This window comes from Jaculus jaculus, chromosome 14 (assembly GCF_020740685.1).
Source record: "Jaculus jaculus isolate mJacJac1 chromosome 14, mJacJac1.mat.Y.cur, whole genome shotgun sequence".
NCBI classification, from domain to species: domain Eukaryota; kingdom Metazoa; phylum Chordata; class Mammalia; order Rodentia; family Dipodidae; genus Jaculus; species Jaculus jaculus.
The window spans coordinates 79866013-79889079 of record NC_059115.1 but is presented as its reverse complement, the minus strand read 5'-3'; the positions used below and the strand labels follow the sequence as shown (position 1 = coordinate 79889079).

At 39.6% G+C, this 23067-nt stretch overlaps 1 protein-coding gene across 4 annotated transcripts in view; it reads left to right on the top strand.

Annotated features, from left to right (window-relative positions):
* Xrcc4 (X-ray repair cross complementing 4) overlaps positions 1-23067 on the top strand; it is a 195754-nt gene that overhangs the window by 8441 nt on the left and 164246 nt on the right. Inside the window, exon 1 of one of the 4 annotated variants that reach the window (XM_045133524.1) lies at positions 14196-14214. The exons of 2 other annotated variants lie outside the window; for them this stretch is intronic. The gene's annotated coding sequence lies outside the window, so the exon portion shown is untranslated. Of the gene's footprint in view, positions 1-14195; positions 14215-18009; positions 18029-23067 lie in introns of those variants that run through there. One more of the 4 variants, XM_045133527.1, reaches the window with a different exon arrangement.

Genomic DNA, 23067 nt, shown 5'->3' with positions numbered 1-23067 from the left:
AAAGCTGTGTGTAAGTGTGCCTGTGTGTGTGTATAGAGGAAAGCTGTGTGTATGTGTGCCTGTGTGTATGTGTAGAGGAAAGCTGTGTGTAAGTGTGCCTGTGTGTGTATAGAGGAAAGCTGTGTGTAAGTGTGCCTGTGTGTGTATAGAGGAAAGCTGTGTGTATGTGTGCCTGTGTGTGTGTATAGAGGAAAGCTGTGTGTATGTGTGCCTGTGTGTGTGTATAGAGGAAAGCTGTGTGTATGTGTGCCTGTGTGTGTATAGAGGAAAGCTGTGTGTATGTGTGCCTGTGTGTGTGTAGAGGAAAGCTGTGTGTAAGTGTGCCTGTGTGTGTGTAGAGGAAAGCTGTGTGTAAGTGTGCCTGTGTGTGTATAGAGGAAAGCTGTGTGTATGTGTGCCTGTGTGTGTGTGTAGAGGAAAGCTGTGTGTAAGTGTGCCTGTGTGTGTATAGAGGAAAGCTGTGTGTATAGAGGAAAGCTGTGTGGATGGGTGTGTATATAGAGGAAAGCCGTGTGGATGGGTGTGTATATAGAGGAAAGCCGTGTGGATGGGTGTGTGTTTAGAGGAAAGCGTGTGTATGGGTGTGTATTTAGAAGAAAGCCGTGTGGATGGGTGTGTGTTTAGAGGAAAGCCGTGTGTATGGGTGTGTGTTTAGAGGAAAGCCGTGTGGATGTGTGTATATAGAGGAAAGCTGTGTGTATGGGTGTGTGTTTACAGGAAAGCCGTGTGGATGTGTGTATATAGAGGAAAGCTGTGTGTATGGGTGTGTGTTTATAAAGAGGAAAGCCGAGTGTATGGGTGTGTGTTTAGAGGAAAGCCGTGTGTATGGGTGTGTGTTTAGAGGAAAGCCGTGTGGATGTGTGTATATAGAGGAAAGCTGTGTATGGGTGTGTGTTTATAAAGAGGAAAGCCGGGTGTATGGGTGTGTGTTTAGAGGAAAGCCGTGTGTATGGGTGTGTGTTTAGAGGAAAGCTGTGTGTATGGGTATATGTGTCTGTGTGTCTGTGTGTGTGGAGGAAAGCCGTGTAGATGTGTGTATATAGAGGAAAGGTATGTTTGGGTGTGTATATAGAGAGGAAAGTGTGTGTGTGTGTATGTATATAGAGGAAAGGTGTGCGTGCGTGTGTGTGTGTATATAGGGAAAGCTGTGTGTGTGGGACAGAGGGGTACTTTCACGGGAAGCAGTTGCTCCTCCGTGAGGCTTGTGGTCCAGGACTGCGATCCTGTGACATGGCGCTCTGTTCTCTCTCTGTTCTTCTCTCGGTTGTCACTCTGTCTCATAGGCAGGAGAAGCAGACACACTGGTGTGTTCAAGTTTATGTACTTCTTGGGATGACGCAGGAATTAGGCCAAAGTTCTCTCATCTTACTAAAGATCCCCCACGCAATATTGTTTTATTTTTGTCATGAATGTTACCAATTTTTTAGTTGTGTTGGAAGATGGATAGGGAGAACAAAAAAATCTCCATTCAGACAAGTAATGAGACATTTATCCCGGTGGTGTATGTGACTGCACTGACATACAAAACCTCCTCCATTATAATGAATTTTCAAGAGTTGAGCCATTATATAAATTAAAGGTGTTCACTAAGTTCTCACTTTATGATATCATGACACTATAGTAGACAAAGGTCAAAGGTATTGCTTTGAGTGATCTAATTAGCCATTTGAAAGTGGATAATCCAAAATTTAAAACACACGCACACACTCACTGTCTTCCAGAATGTTATTCAATGCTCTCGTAATTGTGTTGTATTCTACCTACCTTTCCGTACAAGTTAAATCAACTCTGAAATTACATATTTAGTTATGGAAATTATATTGGTATCTAGAGTTGTAAGAGCCTTTACTTTTATGTAAAGATTGATCATCTCAATCTTTGTGACACTTTCCAGTGGTATTTCTGCATAAACCAGTGCTTCAGGCTTCATTTAAAGAGCACTATAGATGTAATTGCTAAGGATCACAATTGATTGGTGGTATTTGTAATTAAGTCATAATTTATTTCATATCTCAGTTTCAGAATAATAATTGCTTTTAAAAGATAGTCTTAGAAGAACACAAATGTCAATGCAGAAAGTTGAACATGTCTGTATAATATTTTCTTTAACATTTTGGTAAAATGGCAATCAAACATGGGACATGACTGGACATGGTGGCACATGCCTTTAATCCCAGCACTTGGGATGCAGAGGTAGGAGGATCTCCCTTGAGTTTGAGGCCACCCTGAGACTACATAGTGAATTCACGTCAGCCTGGGCCAGAGGGAGACTACCTTGAAAAACAAAAACAAAAAAGAGCGATATGATCTGAGATGACGCTCTATGAGCAGCATGGCTATCAAGCACACACAGTCCCTGCTTCTGGTCTTTGTTGCCAGTTTAAATTCTAGTTCACTATTTGGGAAAAAAACAAATCCCCCCTCCTGTACCTCTGGTGTGATTTCTTATTTTAAACCACCTGAATAATTTTCTTACAATAAAACTTGACTGTGTCCTTCCCATTGTTCAGGCATTATTGTCTTCTACATCTAGAAATGTATTTTCAATTTTGGTTTCATGATTTCCCTGGAAGCATATGTAAAAATAGGTATATTTACAATTTTCTGTGGGTAATATGATTAAACTTCCCTCAGTATTGTGAAGATTAAATCAATAAAATACAAGTAATTCATCTAGCTGCTTGTCTTTTACTGTGTGCATGGTTTTTCCTTCACCAAGTTGAAAGGAGAATGATTGCCTTCCATATATTAGACACATAATAAAAAAAAAATTAGTTAAGTTAGTTTATCTTTCTGAACTCCAGGTTAATACACCCAGACCAATTTACCCCCATTTTCTCCTTTTACTTTCTAATATTAATAGTGTTGATGGTTTCCTTTTAGAGTAGTTATTTTTTTCTCATTCATTGATATTCAAGTGTATTAAAAACAATGGATTTTCTTTTTTTTTTAATGTTCAAAGGTAGACTCTACAGCTTGACATTGTTTTTTTTTTGTGCTTGATTGTTCATACTCTCCATGACTTGGATTATGGACAATGCATTTTAGCTTGAAGTTTGTGCTGTTTCACTTAAAATGCTTCTTTTAATCTTCATTTTTACCATTTTTGGCATATCTCAAAAATTTCTGTAGATTTTCTGTCCTTTGTATCCCACTTTCTCTTCTGTCATTCTTCTTGTGTTCACTCCAGCCTCTTTGGTGTTCCCACACTTTTCCAAGATGCTCTCACCAGTTTTACCAGTGGTTTCTGAATGTTGGTCATTGGCAGTCATCACTATATTTGTCTTGTCAGCAACGTTGGACACAGTTGGTCACTGCATTTTCCATGTTTTTTAAAGCTTATATTCCAGGACCGTACCCCTTTAAGTCTGCTCTGCTGGGCATGCCTGTTCTTTCCACGCTTCTATTGTGCTCCAGGGCTTGCTCTTTGGTCCCCTTCTTTTCCTTTCCTTACCTTCTTTTAATGATACCAAGTTTTTTTTTTTTCTTTAAATAGCTATGTACCAAACGCTCGTTCGTATTCTTAGTCTTTTCTCTCTGAATTTTAGACTCACAGTTCAGTTATCTACTTGAGCATCTACACCTGTATTTTGAAAGAAAAAAAAAACAAAAACCTTAACTATCTTGAATCAGACTATTATGTTCCCTAATCTGCTTCATGAGTTGCTAGAAGACAAATCTTTAAATCTTTGGAGTTATTCTTTTGTGGTTTGAATATTTTTATTTGAGGGAAAGAGTATGTGAAGATGTCACTGCAAATAAAAACTATGGATGCAGGTGCACTTTACGCATCGGACTTCTTTCAGGTCCTTGGGAATTGGACGCAGCTTTAATGCTTTGCAAGCAAGCGCCTGCAACTAGTTGGACCACCTCTTCAGCCCCTGGAGTTATTCTTGACTCCTCTTTGTTTATGATGCTGCCAGTGCCTCAGCACATCTTCTTGGCTCTGTGTCTAAAATTATCTAGAATCTGACAGCTCTCTCATTGTCCCTGTCAGCGCTGTGACCACCTGCGGCTTGGCTGTCTGTTTCTAGCCTTTAGCGCTTCTCGCTTGGCTCGTAGTCCCGCCGCCGCCTTCCGTCCTTGCCTTCCTCTGCTGTCCCGGCTGATGCTGCTGAGATGTGCTAGAACTTTTATTGTGGAGCAGGGCTCTAAGTACAACCCTATAATGGATGGTGGACCAGAATAAGGACGTTCATGGGAAAAAAAACAAAAAAACAAAAACAAAAACAAAAAAAAAACTGGTGGAATCCACATAAAATCTGGAGTTTGATAGTATTATATTCATATTGGTATCTGACCAGCCTTACCCCTTGTCTTTATTATTTATTTGTTTATGAGAGAAAGTATGAATAAATGGGCGTGCCAGAGCTCTAGACACTGCAAACTCCAGACACATGCATCAGCTTGTGCATTTGGCTTAAGTGCTTAATCTATGTTTTTATTTTATTTTATTTTTTTATTATTAGATATGGACATATTTCGCATGTAAACATCACATGTTGGTACCATCCTTCCCCTCCTCCCTGCTCCTTTTCTGAAGAGGCCTTCCTCGTTGGGGATGCAGGTCAACCCCATGGGGATTGTGGGTCGTGCATTATGGGGGCAGCAGTCAGTTATGGGGGAGAGGCAATGTCTCTGCATAATGCCCCAACTTGTGGCTCTAACAGTCTTTCTGCCCCCTCTTCCGCAAGATTCCGGGAGACATGCTGGGAGCATGTTAGGTCTACTTCAGTGGTGGGCACGTAGGAGCCTGTGGATGTCTTTCATTCGCTCCCTCCTGGCCTTCCCTAACCAGCATGGCCACCTTGTTTCTTGGTTACACGGAGTCCACGTACACTTCAGTGCCTTCGCGCTGACTGCTTCCTTGTCTTGGGATGCTTTCCCCAGACATTCCTGCAGGCCGCTCCTTTACCCCTGCCTGCGTTTGTTCCAGTGCCTCGTTGAAGGTTCTAGCTTCACAGCAGCGCGCACTCCACTCCGACTCTTCACTGTCTCCACTACCCTGTTCTACCTTCTACTTTTAACCACAGCACTTATCATTATACCATACATTTTGTTTGCTTGATACATTTTGATTATTTTTTTACCTAATAAAATGTAAAATTCATAAAGGCAGGTTTGTTACCTACTTTGTTCTCTTAGAAAAAAAACCTTGTTCCTAAAAATTTATTAGAGTTATAGAAGTACTGAGTAGATTTGAGTAGAATGAAAGTGACTAAGTTTTCCATCAGTAATTCCTGATTTGTTGTCTGAGACACTGAGTTACTGTTTTTATACATCACTTTAGTTTTATTTTGCCTGCAAGCATTTGTTCATTCAGGCTCTTATGCCTGGAATGTACTCTGTTTTTCTTGTGCTACATCCTTTTGACCTTTCCACTTTCCTTTCACTTTATGATGTATCTGAAAGGAGCCATCCTTGCAACATCTGCCTGGCTAAGCACCAACTTTGCAGTAGATGCAAAGTGCCTTTGCATTTTCAAGCTCATAATTTTATATTGGGTGTTTATCTCACTGGAGAGTTAAGGATGTGTCTTTGTTATTCTTGAGCAAATGAAGCTTGGGTGCACAGGACATAGTGAAATATTTAATGGCTTGACCAAAGGCTACCCAGCTGTGATACAGTAGAGATTGATTTCACGCTGAGTTTTCTGCTTATAAAAAACTATTTGCTATTACTTATTCTCGATGAAGAAAGTGGCTTTAAAATATGAAGAATGTATTACTTTTATATAAGTAGCAGGTAGTTAATGAGTATTATAGTCCTGGACAATTTGTCCCTTTGTTATTTGTGAGCCTGCTAGTGTCTTATGCCTTTTTCTAAAGCACTGACTGAATCTGTCGATCAGATACTATTGCAGTCAGTGTTGTTTTTATTTTTGATAACATCTGACATTTTTGGGAAGAGTAATGCAATTAAGACTTGTGTTGTCAAAAAGAAGAAATCTGTGCTAGAGTTTCAAACTGCTTATGTGGTATGTTTGTGTTAGGTGAAATGGTTGCCATTCCATTTGTAGTAAACATTTGCTTTGCACCAATAGGAAATCCCGTGGTTTTATAAGAGTTGGCCAAATTTTTTGTCCCAGTGATATGGATATGTTCTCTCAAGGTTTATTTAAGGGTGATTAGTTTTTTAACATGACTTCTGACATTTCGCACAAAAATTAAGTAAGCTTATTTTACATTTAAATACTCTTTAATGGGTTAGATAAGTGAGCAAGACTTCTCAACTACTATTTATGACAGAAATCTTGAATTCTACATAGCATCATTATAAAGCAGTGTAGAGACTGGAGGATTATTTTTGATTCTGTGAAAGTTTATTAGTGTATACTCACAAAGATTATAAAGAAGAAAACAAACATATACATAAACATACAAACGTGACAAATCTCAAAATTCAGTTAAGGGTCCTTAACCTACCAGCCACAAATTATTCAGAAACTTACATCCTCCTTTCCCTATAGATGGGGAGAGCCTGGTTGTCAGAGGAATAGTAAGTGATTTTTCTTTTGTTGGGGGGAGAGGGGAGGACTCAATGGGTTTGGAGATTTTACAATATCCTGTGGACAAAGTCAGCTTGACTTACACAGAACACATTGATTTGTGAATGATCAATCATCTTTGAGACCTAAATAAGGAAGACAATTGTGTGTGATGAGTCTTTTCAGGTGTGTTTACTGGCCTTATCTCTTCCTGTGACATTAGTTTAGTTAATGGAAACTTGAAGGAAAGGATGAGAGGTAATTGTTTTCTTCTTCCAAGGTCCTGAAAAAGCAGACAAGGAGAAATTAGAGAAAAATGAGTTCCAGACTTCACTGTTGTCTCAATTCTTTTAAATTAAAATCATAAACAGGTAAACTAATAACAGGTCAGTCTGCCAGTTTCTGTGGTGACGACGTGTGGACTGTTACCAACGTACTCCATCTTTACAAGGCTTTAGAGCTAACAAAGTAGGAGCTAGTTCAGCTCCGGGCGTCCTGAAGACATCAGTACTAATGGAGTCGAGAGTAATGACTAGGGTTAGGATTAAGAAAGCCAAACAAACATTGTAGGGAAGATACTGTATCCTGAATTTTGGTGTCACTTACAGAGCTTTTCTAATCTCATAGAAGTGACCAAAATATTAAAAAAATGAAGTTCAACTCAATCTTTCTGTAGAAGAGTTAGCTTACTTGTAATTTAGCTGAGCAGTGACTAAGAGTTTATCAGAAAAGGGATGATCTTATCCTGTTGGGATTGAACCATTGTTGAAGAAACTGAAACTTCTCACCATATCAGCATTAACATCCTGAGACATTCTAATATTTACATTGAATTTGGACTTCTTGTTTAACAGTATGACTACAGTTTTGAGTGCAGTGAGGAATATGTCCAAATGAAGAGATATTCAGGGAAAATAGGGTTATATATTTTTTAAATAATAAACATTTATTTATTTGAAAGAGAGAGAAAGAGGCAGAGAGAGAATGGGCATGCCAGGGCCTCTAGCCACTGCAGACGAACTCCAGATGCATACACCACCTTGTACATCTGCTTACATGGGTCCTGGGGAGTCAAACCTGGGTCTTAGACTTCACAGGCAAACACTTTAACCATTAAGCAATTTTTTGAGCCTGGATTATGTTTTTTAAACTTTGGAATATTTAATGAGCAAAAATTTAAAAGTTGACTCTTTGGAAGTGTGTTAGTAAATGGTTGTACTATGTTCTATACTAACAGAGTCACATCTATGAGTTACCTTAACTGGTGTTTAAAAAGGATTGTATAATTATGATTTCTGCCTTTTAAAATTACTTGTACTATGGTATTAGTCTACTAACTGAATTTAAAAGTTTTCCTTAATGTATGTAGGAATCAACTATTCAGTTTTAACATTATACTCATGAAATCTTTTGAGGACGTAAAAATTATACTAAGTGAAGTTACTAAACATAGAGAAAATAGATGTTTCTAAAGTTTAAATTTGATGGGTGAGTCTGTGTTGGTTCTCATCACCTGCCAGCTGTATCTCCAGAGAAAGTCTGCGGTAGGACCACTGAGTAGCGTCTGTATTGTTGCCTGCCCATCAGTTCCGCTTTCTCCTCTGGTGGTTTTGAGTTTAGTAGACTCACACACTCAGCACCGTAACATCACAACACCGGTGACACGAGGGGAGTGTTTTGTCCTTTGTTCTGTCAGTGGAAGTCTCAGACATGGGCCACGTTATCTTGTCTCAATTTGAATCAAGTGCCCATTTCTAAATAAATTGCTGATTTATTCAGTGCCATATAATGTTTGTTTAGCCTCCCTAGAAATCTGGGCCAAAATGTTAATGGCTGTTGGCTGAGAATAGCAAAGCAAAGCTTTTATTAATACTAGGAGGAATGATTCTGCATTCTGAATGGTGAATGAATAAAAACACTTAGTCTGCGATACTTTGGGATGTGGACTGTAGAAATGGCATGTCTGACCAAAGACTTGTGGTAGCTAAAGATGCCAAATAGATTTTTTTTTTTTTTTGGTAAGGAAATGAAAAGGAAAAGTACAATCTAGAATCATTGAAGATAGTAAAAATTAAATATAAGAACAAAATTGATTTGGCAAGTTGAGTTGGGTCATTTATTGATTATGTGTGAATGAAATTGATTTGGCAAGTTTACTGGTTCTGTCTTGTGAATTTGTCCTATATATTTTACTTTTCTTGGTCATATCAGATATCTAAAATTGCATAATTCTAATGATAGGCCACAGCTATAAAAATTGTAGAAAACAAAAATATTATTATTTCTGGGTATTACTATAGGCATTATAGGCTATGATTGAATATCTGTATGGAGAAGCTTGTGTATTTTTATGTACGTATGTATGCATGTGGTTGGACAACTTTGGGTCCTGATTTCTACCATCTTTGAGACAAGAGTCTCTCTTGCTGTTTTCTTTATGCTGCAAGTGCCAGCCAGCTGGCCTGAGAGCTTTGGGGTTCTCCTGGCTCTGTCTCCCATTGGCATAGGTGCACTGGGGTTAGAGACAAATTTGGTTTTATGTGCACTTTAGGGGACCCAAACTCAGGCATATGTTCCTGGTTAATATGTTGTGGATATTTACCAAAGAGCTGATAATAGTCCAATAATTCTTTAGATAGGCTTTTAAATTAAACTGTGTAGTTAGAATAAATTTCTTATACTTGTGCTTCCCCCTCATGTTTCAAATGTACCCTATGATGAACATAATCAAACAGATTATCAAATAACACCTAATCAAAGTTCTTTTTGCCTTTATTTTATTATGGGAAATTTAAGGTATATATGAAGGTAGGGAGAATGGTAGATTTCTATGTACTCATCATTAAAACACAGATTATCAACTCATAGCATAAGTCATTTCATTTATTTCCTAACTCAATTTTACTCATTTTTGCAAATTAATCACCTTGGGACAGACCTGAGATATCATATTGTTTCACATGTAAATCTTTTAATATAATCTGTAAAATGTGAGCCACTTCAGAAATAATAACTATAATTAGTTTAATATGCCAAATGACATTTCTTTAATATCAACTGATACTTTTGTATTAATACTAGTTAATTATTTCAAGTTAGTAGGAAGATTTAAAACAGTTATATTTAGGACTGGAGGGATGGCTAGGCAGTTAGGGCATTTGCCTGCAAAGCCTGATGACCTGGGTTTAATCCCCACACCCACGTAAAGCCAGATGCACAAAGTGGCATGTACATTTGGGGTTCATTTACAGAGGCTGGAGGCTCTGGGTGCAGTCTGGTTCACCTTGCTGGTAGAAATCACCCAACCAAGTGCAGCTTGTGGGAAAAAGAGATTTATTTTGGCCTACAGGCTCGAGGGGGAGCTCCACGATGGCAGGGGAAAATGATGGCATGAGCAGAGGGTGGACATCATCCCCTGGCCAACATAAGGTGGACCATAGCAACAGGAGAGTGTGCCAAACACTAGCAAGGGGAAACTGGCTATAACACCCATAAGCGCACATCCAACAATACACTCCCTCCAGGAGGCATTAATTCCCAAATATGCATCAGCTGGGGACCTAGCATTCGGCATACCTTAGTTTATGGGGAACACCTGAATCAAACCACCACATTCCACCCCCGGCTCCCATAAACTGATAACCATACATCATGTAAAATGTAATGCATTCATCCAACTTTAAAATTCCCCATAGTTTTTTTTTTAATCAATTCCAATGGTGTTCATACATCCACATAGTCCAAGATCTTTTAACTGAGCCATAATACCAAAAAATAACCTCAAAAAACCCATAACGGCACAGAATAAACATTCACACTGCAAAAGATAGCATTGGGTATAGCAAAGAAATATTCAACCAATACAAGATTTAAAACAACTAGGGCAAACATCAGACTCTGTAGCTTCAAGTCCAACAACTCTAGCCAGTGATAAATCTCCAAGTCCGATAATTCTAACCAGCAACAAGTCTCTGGACTTCCAATTCTGCCCCTCCAGCTAGGCTACTCACAGTACTGAAAACTTCATCAGGGCCGGCAGCTCCGTAGCAGCCATCTCGTGGTCCTGGCATCTCCACTGGGTCTCCACTGCAAGCCATGGTTCATCCTCATGGCCCCATGGGGTCTCCATGCAGGCATCCCTCTCTTTCCTGCATTTCTTATACTCTACAATACCAGGTAGGGTGCCAGTTTGTTAATCCAAGGGGGAATAAAGCAGACTTTGAAGAACAGGACACTCCTTCAGCACTCAAAAGAATTGATATTCTTCCTGTTGACCCAGTGCAGGTCAGCTAGCCCAGTCTCAAAGGTTGTAATCTCTCAGTTGCAGCTGAATGGGCAACAGTTCACCCCAAGATTTTTCTTTCTGTGCCATATCTCTGCTCACACCAGTCCATTTCTACACAGTGCAACCCTGCACAACTTCTCAGGACATGGGCACAAGAGCAAGCTTCTCACACAAACTGCTAGCCCAAGCAAAGCTCTTTCTCACCCTCATAAGCCAAACCTCACAGTCCATAGTTCTTATTGCATTCAGGTCTTGCAGCTCAGACCAAAATAGTCCATCAAGCTGTACTTACAGCACTGAAAGGTGTTTCTTAGGTCAGGGTTTTAAATCCTCCCACATTCCTCTTGAAATCAGCTCCAAAGGCCAACGCCACACAGTTGGGTGTCTAGCAGCAATCCCACTCCTCGGTACCACTTTACTGTTGCAGTCCGGTTCACATTGCTGGTAGAAATCACCCAACCAAGAGCAGCTTTTAGGGAAAAAGTGGTTTATTTTGGCTTACAGGCTTAAGGGTGAAGCTCCACGATGGCAGGGAAAAATGATGGAATGAGCAGAGGGTGGACCATAGCCAACAGGAGAATGTGTCAAACACTGGCATAGGGAAACCGGCTATAACACCCATAAGCCCACCCCCAACAATACACTCCCTCTGGGAGGCATTAATTCCCAAATATCCATCAGCTGGGAACCTAGCATTCAGAATACTTAAGTTTATGGGGAACACCTGATTCAAACCATCCACACCCTGGTATGCCCACTCTCATTCTCTGTCTGCTTGCAAATAAATAAATTAAAAATTAAAAAATAAATGTATGTATATTACTTTGAAACTAACTTAGCTATTAATTGCTTTTTTTGTTTGTTTGTTTTGGTTTTGTGAGGTAGGTTCTCACTCTAGCCCAGGCTGATCTGGAATTCATTAGGTAGTCTCAGGGTGGCCTCAAACTCATGGCAGTCCTCCTACCTCTGCCTCCCGAGTACTGGGATTAAAGGCATGTGCCACTACGCCTGGTTTTATTAAGCTTCTTAATCAGTTTTTTATATTGTATTTTGAAAATTAAAATTATTTCTTATGCACACATAGTTTCATTTCATTAATATTTTTCTTTCTTTCTTTCTTTTTTTTTTTTTTGAGGTAGGGTCTCACTCTCGCCCAGGCTGACCTGGAATTCACTATGTAGTCTTAGGGTGGCCTCGAATTCTTAGCAATCATCCTATCTCTGTTTGGATTAGAGGTCTGTGCCACCATGCCTGACACTCATTTCATTAATTTTTCTAGGGAGGTATTCAATGAAAAAGAATTATTGCATATTGTACTACATGCAGCAATTTTAATTTCTAATGAAGGGACGTTTTGGACATTTCTGCAGATGGAAGATTGCTGGTTACTTCATTGAGCTTTGTAGGAAGGGGTGTGTCGTATGCAGTGCTGTTTAGAATCTTCTGGAAACATTTGGCAGTCTTGCTAGCGTTCAGTTTCAAAGTTTGTGTTGTAGATGTAGAAGCTGCTGCCTGACAGACGTTCGTGTGGTGACGCAGGGCCTCTCCTACCTGTGAGGTCTGCTTGCCCGTCCTGTCTGTGCCGAGTTCGGAGACTCCTTTCTCCCGCTGAGCACCGCGGCTGCGGAGGCACGGCCTGTTTGGGTGTCACGCTTTGGTAGCAAATTATTTCTATTTGAGTTGGGTCCATTGTTAGTTGCTCTGTAGGTAGACAAAGGTGTGAAGCTCTTTTTTTTTTTTTTTTTCCCTTTTACACCTATTATAAGGGTCATGGCTAACAGCTCTATAATAAAGGACTGATTAACAAGATTAAAACAACAAATTTATTATCGGAGTTTCATAAGATCTGGGAGCCTTCAAAGTTATGAGCTAAAATGTAGGTAAAACTTTATTTTGTTTTTTTCCTTAGGGTTAATGATGTATGGACAGTTACATGGAAATGTGATTTGGCAAAAGAGCCAGACCCACAGCAGCACGGAAAGTGGGAATGAGTAAGGGCTCTCTGTTGCAGTTCCTCGTGCTCACTCTTCTAGCACCCAGCCGTGTGCCGCGCCTGACTGGAGACGTTTTATATGGCCAGGAAGGAAGGGGAAGCTGAGAATATCGCCGTCTTTTAGACTAGCTTTTGAGGGTTCAAGGGTCTAGTGTTACTGACTTGCCTGGATGAAAAGGAACTGCAGTTTCTTGGGGAACAGGAGAAGGAAAGATGAGATGAGGACAGAAAGAAGCTGATGCTCCTCTGGTGTCTGCAGCCGAGTCCTCAGGACGCCAAAGGACTCTACTTTAGCACGCATTCGCTGAGACCTGCCCCTTCTCTAAACTCTAGAGGCCTAAGTATGGACAGAGGGCACTAGAATTCTGAGGCCATCAGCACTCCTTTTCAAAGCGTCACGAGCAGCCTGCGAATAGTTTCCCAGCATTAGTGAGGCCCAGGATCAATCTACAGTACTACATCCCTTCCCCCACCCAGACAAACCCAACACACACACACACACACACACACACACACACACACACACACATGACAAGGAAGTAAGCTTTTAAATTTTTTGACAACTGAGCTAACGAGTGACACACTGCACTATCAAAGACTCACTGGCTACCTAGTCTAAGTTCTCTGTTGCTGATTCCATTCATAATTCAGTTCTTGGCCCCTTTAATTAGGAGAAAGAGTTTCTCGACACATGCTGAGCGTGATTGTCCTGGTGTCTTGTCCATGTTTGGCTCTCCTTAGTGGGGAACTTCCATGAGCGAGTGACAGCTAGGTTCCTTGGAGGTGAATGGGAACTGCTTTGAAACAGTGAGTGGGTGTTGGCAGGCGCAGACTGGCGGTGGGTGGTGAGGAAATGCAATGGCACCGGTCGAAGGCAGTGACGGTGGTTCTTTCGGGATGTGTCTTGGGCAGTCTTCAGTCATAGCCTTCTCAAGAAACTCAGTCTTGTTTGCAGTGACACTGTCAGTCCTTGTGTTCATGATCTGGGCTTCCCTGTGATATTTCACTGCTCTTAGTTGGCAGTCTTTTGTCCGGAGGACGTAAATGTTCCACAGTCAGGGTAGATATCTGTTTTGTTCACAGATAACATATGTTTTTAATATTCCCAGTACCTAGCACAGTATCTGGCATGATCTGTATGTTTGTGCTGGACTAGCTCTACTTCAAAGTCACGCATTTTACGAGACGTTGTTTGGTTTTCTTTAGCTGGTGACAGTGAAAAGCATTAGATTTTTTGGGTCATGAGATCATATTCTAAGGGCTTTGGAAGAAAGAAATTGCTTTCGAATCCAGCAAAGGTTTGTAAACTGGTGGCTTTAAAATTTACCCTTAGGTTTGCTTCCCCGTCATCACAATGAAGTATTTTCCAATCTGAGCAACCCGCCGATACCCGCTGGACGCCCTGCTGCTCCTCAGAGTCCCCGACAGAACTCACACTGCTGCGCCCATGTCAGTCGCCTGTCTCCCCTCCTCCGTCCTCGGTACCACTGACCTGCTAGGCTTGAATTCCACAATTACCTTCCTTAGAGTTGATGATTTGCCCAAATGGCTCACAAGATTCATGGTGACTTTACAGAGTTAGCACTGAGGAAGAGCCAGAAGAAGGGCACGGATGTGGACTGTTTGGGTTTGGGTCACAGAGCTGTAGCGCCCCAACAAGCCTTGCATGGCAGCAGCAGGATGAATGTACCAACCCACAAGCCCCCCAAATACCAGTGCATTTCAGTCTCTAGCCCCCAAATTGTACTGAAGTGGACTAGGAGAGAAAGCAGAAAGTTACCATTCTCTAATCTCTGGGTGTCTGATCACCAGCTTCTAAGTGTTCAGTTGACCAACTCTAAGTTACCTTTGTACCTATGTAAAGAGAACAAGGCTTGATTGAAAATTTAGGTACAATATTTCAGTTCAGCCTGGCATCACTAACATATAATCCTTTGCTTGTGTCTTAGAGTTTCTTCCCCTAGAATTCTTTAAAATATGTTCAGGGGTGTGGTTGAAATTCCTGCTTCAAAAATATGTAATTAGGGCTGGAGAGATGGCTTAGCGGTTAAACGCTTGCCTGTGAGGCCTAAGGACCCTGGTTCAAGGTTCGGTTCCCCAGGTCCCACGTTAGCCAGATGCACAAGGGGGCGCACGTGTCTGAAGTTTGTTTGCAGAGGCTGGAAGCCCTGGCGCGCCCATTCTCTCTCTCTCCCTCTATCTGTCCTTCTCTTTGTGTTTGTCACTCTCAAATAAATAAAATGTAATTATTCATATAATTAGGAATGTAAGTATTCATGTGTTATTTAAACTCAGTTTACAAAATTGCTGTTTGTTGGCTAAAATCTTAAATGTTGGTAATATTTCTAGATTTTAAAACATTTTTATATGATTGCATTATAGGTAGTATCAACAACTGAGGGTATTTTATACATTTTTTTACTCCTCAAGATTCATTCTCATTTCTCTTATACCTCAGTCTTGTTGCTCCTTGTCTTGTTTTCCATGAGCAAACAGATAGTAGAATGGGTACAGCTGTAAGTAAATAGTAGGTTTGTGAGTATGTAAGTATGTGCGTGGGGGGTGGGCAACAGTGGCTACAGTATAAGTCTTGTTCCTTTTCCAATAAGTGCTTTTGGTTACCATTCAGTGCTGAGTAACACATTTTTAGTTCAAACAGGAAAGAGTGTATGTGAGCTTAATTAATGATGTTTGATAAGAAAGCACACTTACTCTTCTAAAATTAAAATATTAAAGATGTGTCAAAAAATTTGAAACTTAATAAATTATAATTACTAAGTTCTCATTGAAAAATGACTGGTGTCTAGTTAATGAAGTATTTCAGAACCATTTTGTCTCTCTCTGGTTCTGTTGTCATTCCTACATCACACGGCAGTTATAACTAAAGTATCCATAGGAAGTATATTCCCATTTTTGGCAGTGATTTTACTTGATTTTTAATTGACGGTGTCCATTTGATGAACATGAAGGAAGTCAAGTTCTTGAAATGCCAGGCTCAATTTTAAGGGCATTTTGGATTTAGGTCTTAGATTCTGTAGGAGAAATTTCTAGAGTTGACATTTTATTGCATTGTCATACCTGTTTCAGGGGATAAAAGCAAAAAAAAAAAAATAAATAAATAAAAACAAACAAAAAAAGGAGAGAAAATATAATTTAAATACATTGAAATGAATTATTAGTCATGCTTATAAAAGAAGCAGAGGAAATAATCAACAAATAATGTGAACATGATGAAGGACGGCCACTGACCCTTTCGACATGAGGCGTGACTGACAGCAGACATGCCGCCACTAAGGAGGAGCTTTAGTTTTCACACTCACTCTATAGACCTAGTTTTCTATTCTTGAACTATCATTAAGTCAAGTCTAGTATCTTCCATGAACAGCAGCTATATTTTGCAAGTTATAGAGCAAGATTAGTCATGATTGTAGTACATTAGGGGCACTGTTCTGTTTTAAGAGTGAAAAAGCCCAGACAAACCCAGGTAGGTGGTTACTTTACTCTCATCTTGTAAATTATTAGAATGGAGTTAATCTTGATAGGATCAAAAAGCTTTTCCATAGTGTTACAAATTATTTTCCCCCTAAAAGCTTAGAAAATTCTTACTTGACAATATTTTAGGATACTTTTTAATGAAATGGTTGCTTGTTATTTTTGTTTATTTGGAATTTTTAAAGTCAGTTGAGTTTTGATCTTTAGGAATGTCTTGGTCTAGAGAGATAGTTCAGTGGTTAAAGACGCTTGCTGGCAAAGCCTGGCACACAGGTTCAATTTGCCGGTACCACGTAAGCTAGATGCGCAAAGTGGTGTGTTCACACGGAGTTCATTTGCAGTGGCAGCAGGACCTGCTGTGAACCCGTACTCTCTCTGACTTTAATTTATCACTAGTAAAACTAACCAGAAGGTGGACATGAAATTCCAGAAATAAACTATTAACTAAAAACTAATCCAATGTAGGAATTGTGTTAAAAATAAATACTCGGTGATTAAAATTTTAAACAAATATGTAATATGCCTTTTGCTTGCATTTATTTTTAGTAACTTGTTGTCATATTAAAAGTAAGTAATTTAGTGGGGCTTGGTGGTGCATGCCTTTCATCCCAGCAATCAGGAGGCAGAGGTCAGAGTATCATCATTAATTCGAGACTACCCTGAGAATGCAGAGTGAATTCCAGGTCAGCCTGGGCTAAAATGAAACCTTATCTCAAAAACAAAAAACAAACAAGTACAAAAAAAACAAAAAGTAACTTGTTAATTGTGGATTCATTTTCCTTTCCTTTTTTTTTTTTTTACTAACTGTTACTTATCTTCCTATGTCTAATTTATTTATTTTTTAAAGCATTATTTATTTATTTATTTGAGAGTGACAGAGAGAGAAAGAGGCAGATAGAGATAAATAGCTAATGGGCCTCCAGCCACTGCAAATGAACTCGACATGTGCGCCCCCTTGTGCATCTGGCTAACGTGGGTCCTGAGGAGTCCAGCCTTGAACCGGGGTCCTTAGGCTTCATAGGCAAGTGCTTAACCGCTAAGCCATCTCTCCATTCCTAATTTATTTATTTTTAATGCAAGATTTAAAGAAAATACATTGGTCATGAGGTCATGACCATACTTTTGGTTTGTACTTATATTTACTTCATTTCCTGTTTTTTTTTTTTTTTTTTTAAATGAGGTCCAACAAAATAATATGACCAGGAATCTAATAGATGATTAACAGCTTGTGCTGTGTGCTAATCTTTACTCTGCACTTCATTTAGGTATCAGCCTACTTTTCTCAACAAGGGAACACTTACGTTAATTGCTTCAGTAGAAACATGCATTTAGCTCCCTCTCATGTGTAAGTACAACTGCTTGGCAGAGCAGCAGAACTTTGAACACCTGCAGTCCAAGTCACTTGGAAAGAGGCCGACTGTCTGTAAAGGAAAGTAAAGCAGCTCGAGCTCAGCGTGGTGTCGCCAACGATGCCGTGTTGTGACTGACTTGAGCGGACCTAAGAATTGCCTTCTGTGCTGCTGCTTCTTATCAGCATCCAAAAGGACATACAAAACTCTTTGTAAACTGATTTAAAAAGCGTCTTGTTTATTCAGAAGCAACTGTGAATGGTATTTGTTCAGGCCAAGATCACATCAATTGCATACCAGCCAACAACTTATTTCTCTTCTAAGAGAGAGGCCAAGTATCAAAGACACAAAGTACTGAAGATAAGCTTCTGAATTCTCAACTGTTCTGAGCTCTCAATAAAGCTACTCATGTACAAATCGGGGTGAGACCCAACTGTTTCCACCTGCAGGCTCTTCTCAGATCCCTGGCTCTGACTGGGAGAGGTGCTGATACTAGTGTGACCTTTACTGCCCTTCACAAACAAAACACAGGCTCCCTTATAACCCCAGTCAACCAGGCCCTCTGCAGAGAAGTCCGTTTATTTCTTGCCAGCAGTTTCCGGGCAAAAATATTATGGCTACTTCCATTTACAAGGCTGGTAGCAGCAAAGGGTGGCTCATTCCTTCTTACTGAATCTTAAATACACATTCTAGGTCATTGTCATTTTATTTCTGTTTCTATGCTAGATTCTTAGATCATTTGTATTTGCTATTTGATGAGAGTGGGCAATCTCAGGTAGTAAAAGAGTGAAGTAGTTTAAAAGATAGTTCAATACTATGTTATTAGCAAACTAAGACAATTGAAAGGAAGTTTCTCTGAGACCCCCGAGGCAAAGAATGCTTACTGGATACTGAGTTGTAACATGAGGTTAATATGTTTTTTGCTTAGATATCGTTCATGGGTACCAACCAGATCTCAAATATAAACACTAAAGTAATAGATTCTTTTAAAATCATTTAATTTTATGATGTGTAGACATAATAAGAAAATTGGAAAGTAGTTGAAATATGAATAATTTAGACAGTTCTAAAAGGAACTTAGCTGATCCCAAGCTGTCTCTAAGCAATTCATGTTAGTGGGAAAGAGTGACTGACAGGCATGTGGAATACTGAATTTTAATGAATTTGCTTCTATAGTTAGAAATTTGTCAGTAGTCCTAAGTATAGTCTGAAAAAGCAGTGAAGCTATCTGCTGTTTCCCAGTGAGTGCAGAGGGCACCATTTTGCTTTCACACCACTCATGCCAGCAACAGCCATGGCCCGTAAGAAACCGTTGAGAAGAAATCATCTCTTTGTGTGCAGCTGTGTGTGTCCATCATTGTATGTTTGTGTGTAAGGCCATGGAAGTAAAAAATGATATTAAATTGTATTTTCCATATTTTTCACCCCCTGCTCCCAAATTAAGTTTTGGACCTACCAAATTTATGTGATCTAGGGCTGGGGGTATAATTCAGTTGGTAGAGTGTTTATGTATCATGCATTTAATCTTAAGTTTGATTCTAAGTACCATAGAAAATCAAGTGTGATAATGCATGTCCATATTCCTAGCACTCAGGAAGTGGAGATGATCACATGTCCAAGGTCAACCTCATCTCCATAGTGAGTGTGAGGCTACCCTAGGAAACAGGAGACCCTGTCTCAAAAGAAAAAAAAAAAACAAACCTTAGTGTGATCCTATGAAAATTTTAAATACCGAGGAAAGAAATCATAAAGACCCAAGATGTTCATGAACCAATTGGATTAATATTGTGAAAATGGCCATGCTACCAAAAACAATGTACAGATTTAATGTAATTCCACTGATATTCTTTTCAGAAATAGGAAAAAAAAAATCTAAAACTTTTATCGAAACACAGAATGCTTAAATAGCCAAAGCAATTGTGAGCAAAAGGAACAATGATGGTTATATCAAAATACCTGATTTCAACAGATGCACAGTAAAAAAATCAGTATGGTTCTGGCAGAAACAAAATGGATCCATTATCACACTGGAGGACTTACAACTATGCTTACTTAGGACACAGCCACCTGAGCTTTTACAAAGATTCAAAAAACTTGCATTGCATTAAAAATAGCTCCTTTAACACATGGTGCTTGGAAAATTGGGTTTTCAATTGTGAAAGAATGAAAACAGATGTATACCTCTCACCCTACAGAAACATGTTTTCAAAATGGATCAAAGACCTTGTGTAAGACCTACAAGTCTGAATCTATTAGAGGTAAATAAAGGAAAATGCTTCAAGAATAAAAGCATAAGCAAGGGTTTTCTGAAAAGGGTTACAGTAGTTCAGGAAATAATTCCAGAAATTTATGAATGTAACTTCATTAAATTAAAAAAAATGGAATTTGTAACCATAAGATAAGCAATATATAGAGATTTGAATTTTCATCTGGGCCTTGTTATATTATGAAGACTGAAAAAGCATGTTCAGGCCAGAACAGCAAAGTGTGATAAAACCATCCTTTGATAAAGAGTGTCAATTACTTTCTCCTTTCTGGGACAACATACCTGACAAAAAGTCCACTTAAGAGAAGAAAGGTTTATTTTAGCTTCATTTAAGGCAGCAGGAGCTTGAAGCAGAGCTCGTCATTTCTTCCGCAGTGAGGAAGCCGAGCGTGGTCAATGTTGCTGCTCAGCCAGCTCTCTCCTTTTTATACAGTCCAAGAACTCCACTCATGAAGCAGCGCCTTCCACAGTTAAGGTGGCCTTCCCACTTTAATTAATCTAATCAAGAGAATCTCTCACATAACGTGCACAGGGCTAGTCTACATAATGCCTGTGACTCTTAATTCCTACCAGTTGACAATAAGTATAAACCGTCACACATAGTAGGTGAATAATTTGCTATATGTTAAGTGTAGTAATTATTCTACAATTAAGTATTCACAAAGGGATAAAGCATTTCTGAAATCACATCTATAGAAAGTGACCTCATGGTAGGAAATAATTTCTGCCAAGTGAAAAATTTAAAGTATATTTAGTAGTTATGTCAGGTATTCAAATTTAAATATTTAAAATTCTTTCGCATGTTTGAGGGGTGTACAATTATTATTTTACAGTATTTTCTTTAGGAAGAGCATTGTTCCACATAATCTTCATGTAGAAATTACTATCATTGCTAATTTATCACTTTGGAGAAGTATTACTCCTAATTGTAGATATTTGTTTTCTGTTTTTGGATTTTTTTTTTTTTTCGAGGTAGGGTCTCACTCTAGCCCAGGCTGACCTGGAATTCACTATGGAGTCTCAGGGTGGCCTTGAACTCATGGCGATCCTTCTACCTCTTCCTCCCGAGTGCTGGGATTAAAGGTGTGCACCACCACGCCCGGCTTGTTTTTGGAATTTTTTCTTGATTCCTTTGTTCTTTTAGAGAGAGAGAGATGCATATAGAGATAGAAAATGGGCACATCAGGGCCTCCAGCTATTGCAAATGAACTCCAGATGCATGTGCCATATTGTGCATTTGGCTTAAATGCATCCTGGGGAATTGAACCTGGGTCCTTTGGATTTTTAAAAATATTTATTTACTTTTTACTTTAGGGAGAGAGAGAGAGAGAGAAACAGAGAGAGGGAGACAGAGAATTGGCACCTTAGCCACTGCAATCCAGCTGCTTGCATCCCCTTGTGAACATGTGAAACCTTGCACTTGCCTCACCTTTGTGCATCAGGCTACTGCGGGATCTGGAGAGTCAAACATGAGTCCTTAGGCTTTGCAGCGAAGTGCCTTAACTGCTAAGCCATCTCTCCAGCCCTTTGATGAGTTTTGAGTGATTACAGTGTCTGTCCCTATCTCCCTGGAGCTGGTTCCAGGCGAGCAATGAGAGCAATTCTCTTGTCCGCACTTTCTCTGCACTGTCTTCTGAGCCCTGGATGATAGGGTAGATTTACTTTGTCTCATGGTAGGCAGTCAGCTATCTTTTCTTGCAGTGATGGATCTTGGGTGTCCCGAGTTTTCTCTGCCATCTATCAAATAAAACAAATTCTTCAACCAAGAGTGAGAACAGCTTGGATTTAAAGGATAACACGTAGTTATTTGAGAGACCTTTTTTCTTTTTCTTTTTCTTTTTCTTTCCTCCTTTTTTTCTTTTCTCTTCTTCTTTTCTTTTCTTTTCTTTCTTTTCTTTTCTTTTCTTTTCTTTTCTTTTCTTTTCTTTTCTTTTCTTTTCTTTTCTTTTCTTTTCTTTTCTTTTCTTTTCTTTTCTTTTCCCTCCCTCCCTCCCTCCCTCCCTCCCTCCCTCCCTTCTTTCTTTCTTTCTTTCTTTCTTTCTTTCTTTCTTTCTCTCTTTCTTTTTCTTTTTGTAAGAGGGAAGCTAGATTTATTAAGAGAAGACACAACTGTCCATGTAAGAATGTAAGATCCACAACTGAAATTTGTAACATTCCTGGGTGCAACGTAAACATAAGAAACTCCCCTAAGTTTCCCACACTAGCACAGAAGAGCTGTCTACAGGAGCTCAAGACATCAGATCCTGGGGAATAAAACAAAGGGAGGTGTTGAAGATCTATGACAAAATGGAAAGAGTAATGACTGTGCAAAGAATTGAAGACGACAGGAAGGATTCCTAGTGGTTCAAGGCACTTGCTTGCAAAGCCTGAGGGCATGGGTTTCATTCCTTAGTACCCACATAAAATTAGATGCACAAAGTGGCACGTATGTTCACATGGGTTAAGAGTTCCTGGTGTGCTTATTCTCAGAGACTTTTTGATATGTGTACCAAGCGGGTGTACTGGCACATGCCTTTAATCCCAGCACTTGGGAGGCAGAGGTATGAGGATTACTGAGAGTTCTAGGCCACCCTGAGATTACATAGTGAATTCCAGGTCAAAGTGAGCTAGAGTGAAACCCTACCTTGAAAAACAAAACAAAACAAAACAAAAAGATATGTTTACCCACTCTGCTTAGTCTAAGAGCAGTGGAGGTTCTCTCTGGGGTCTATGCATTTCCTATCCATGGGATTCTGACTTGGCTCTCAGTACTAGGTATGAGTTCTTTCCCACTGAGTCGGTCTCATCTTGTAGCAGACAGTTTCAGGTTCGCTGTGATGAACTTCCAAACCAGGCACAGTTATGGAGGAAGGGATATTTATTGAAGCTTACAGATCCAGGGGGAGTTCCAGAATTGCAGAAGTTGGCCTGCTTTCACAGGTTCAAGCAGAGAGAGAGAAGCCTAAAATCCAAAAGCCAAAAGCCACACAGCACAGCATAGCACACTTCAGGAACTCCAGGTTATAGGCACTGTGCATATCTTGAGACTGGAATTTCACACCCACTAGCATAGTATAAGATCCACCCAGTGACACCGTCTCCAGCCAGGTGGCCGCACATCCAAAGTACAAGCCAGTAACACACTGAATATACTGGGGGCATCTATTGAAACCACCACACACGTCTAATGCCACAATTTTAGAAATGAATAAAAAG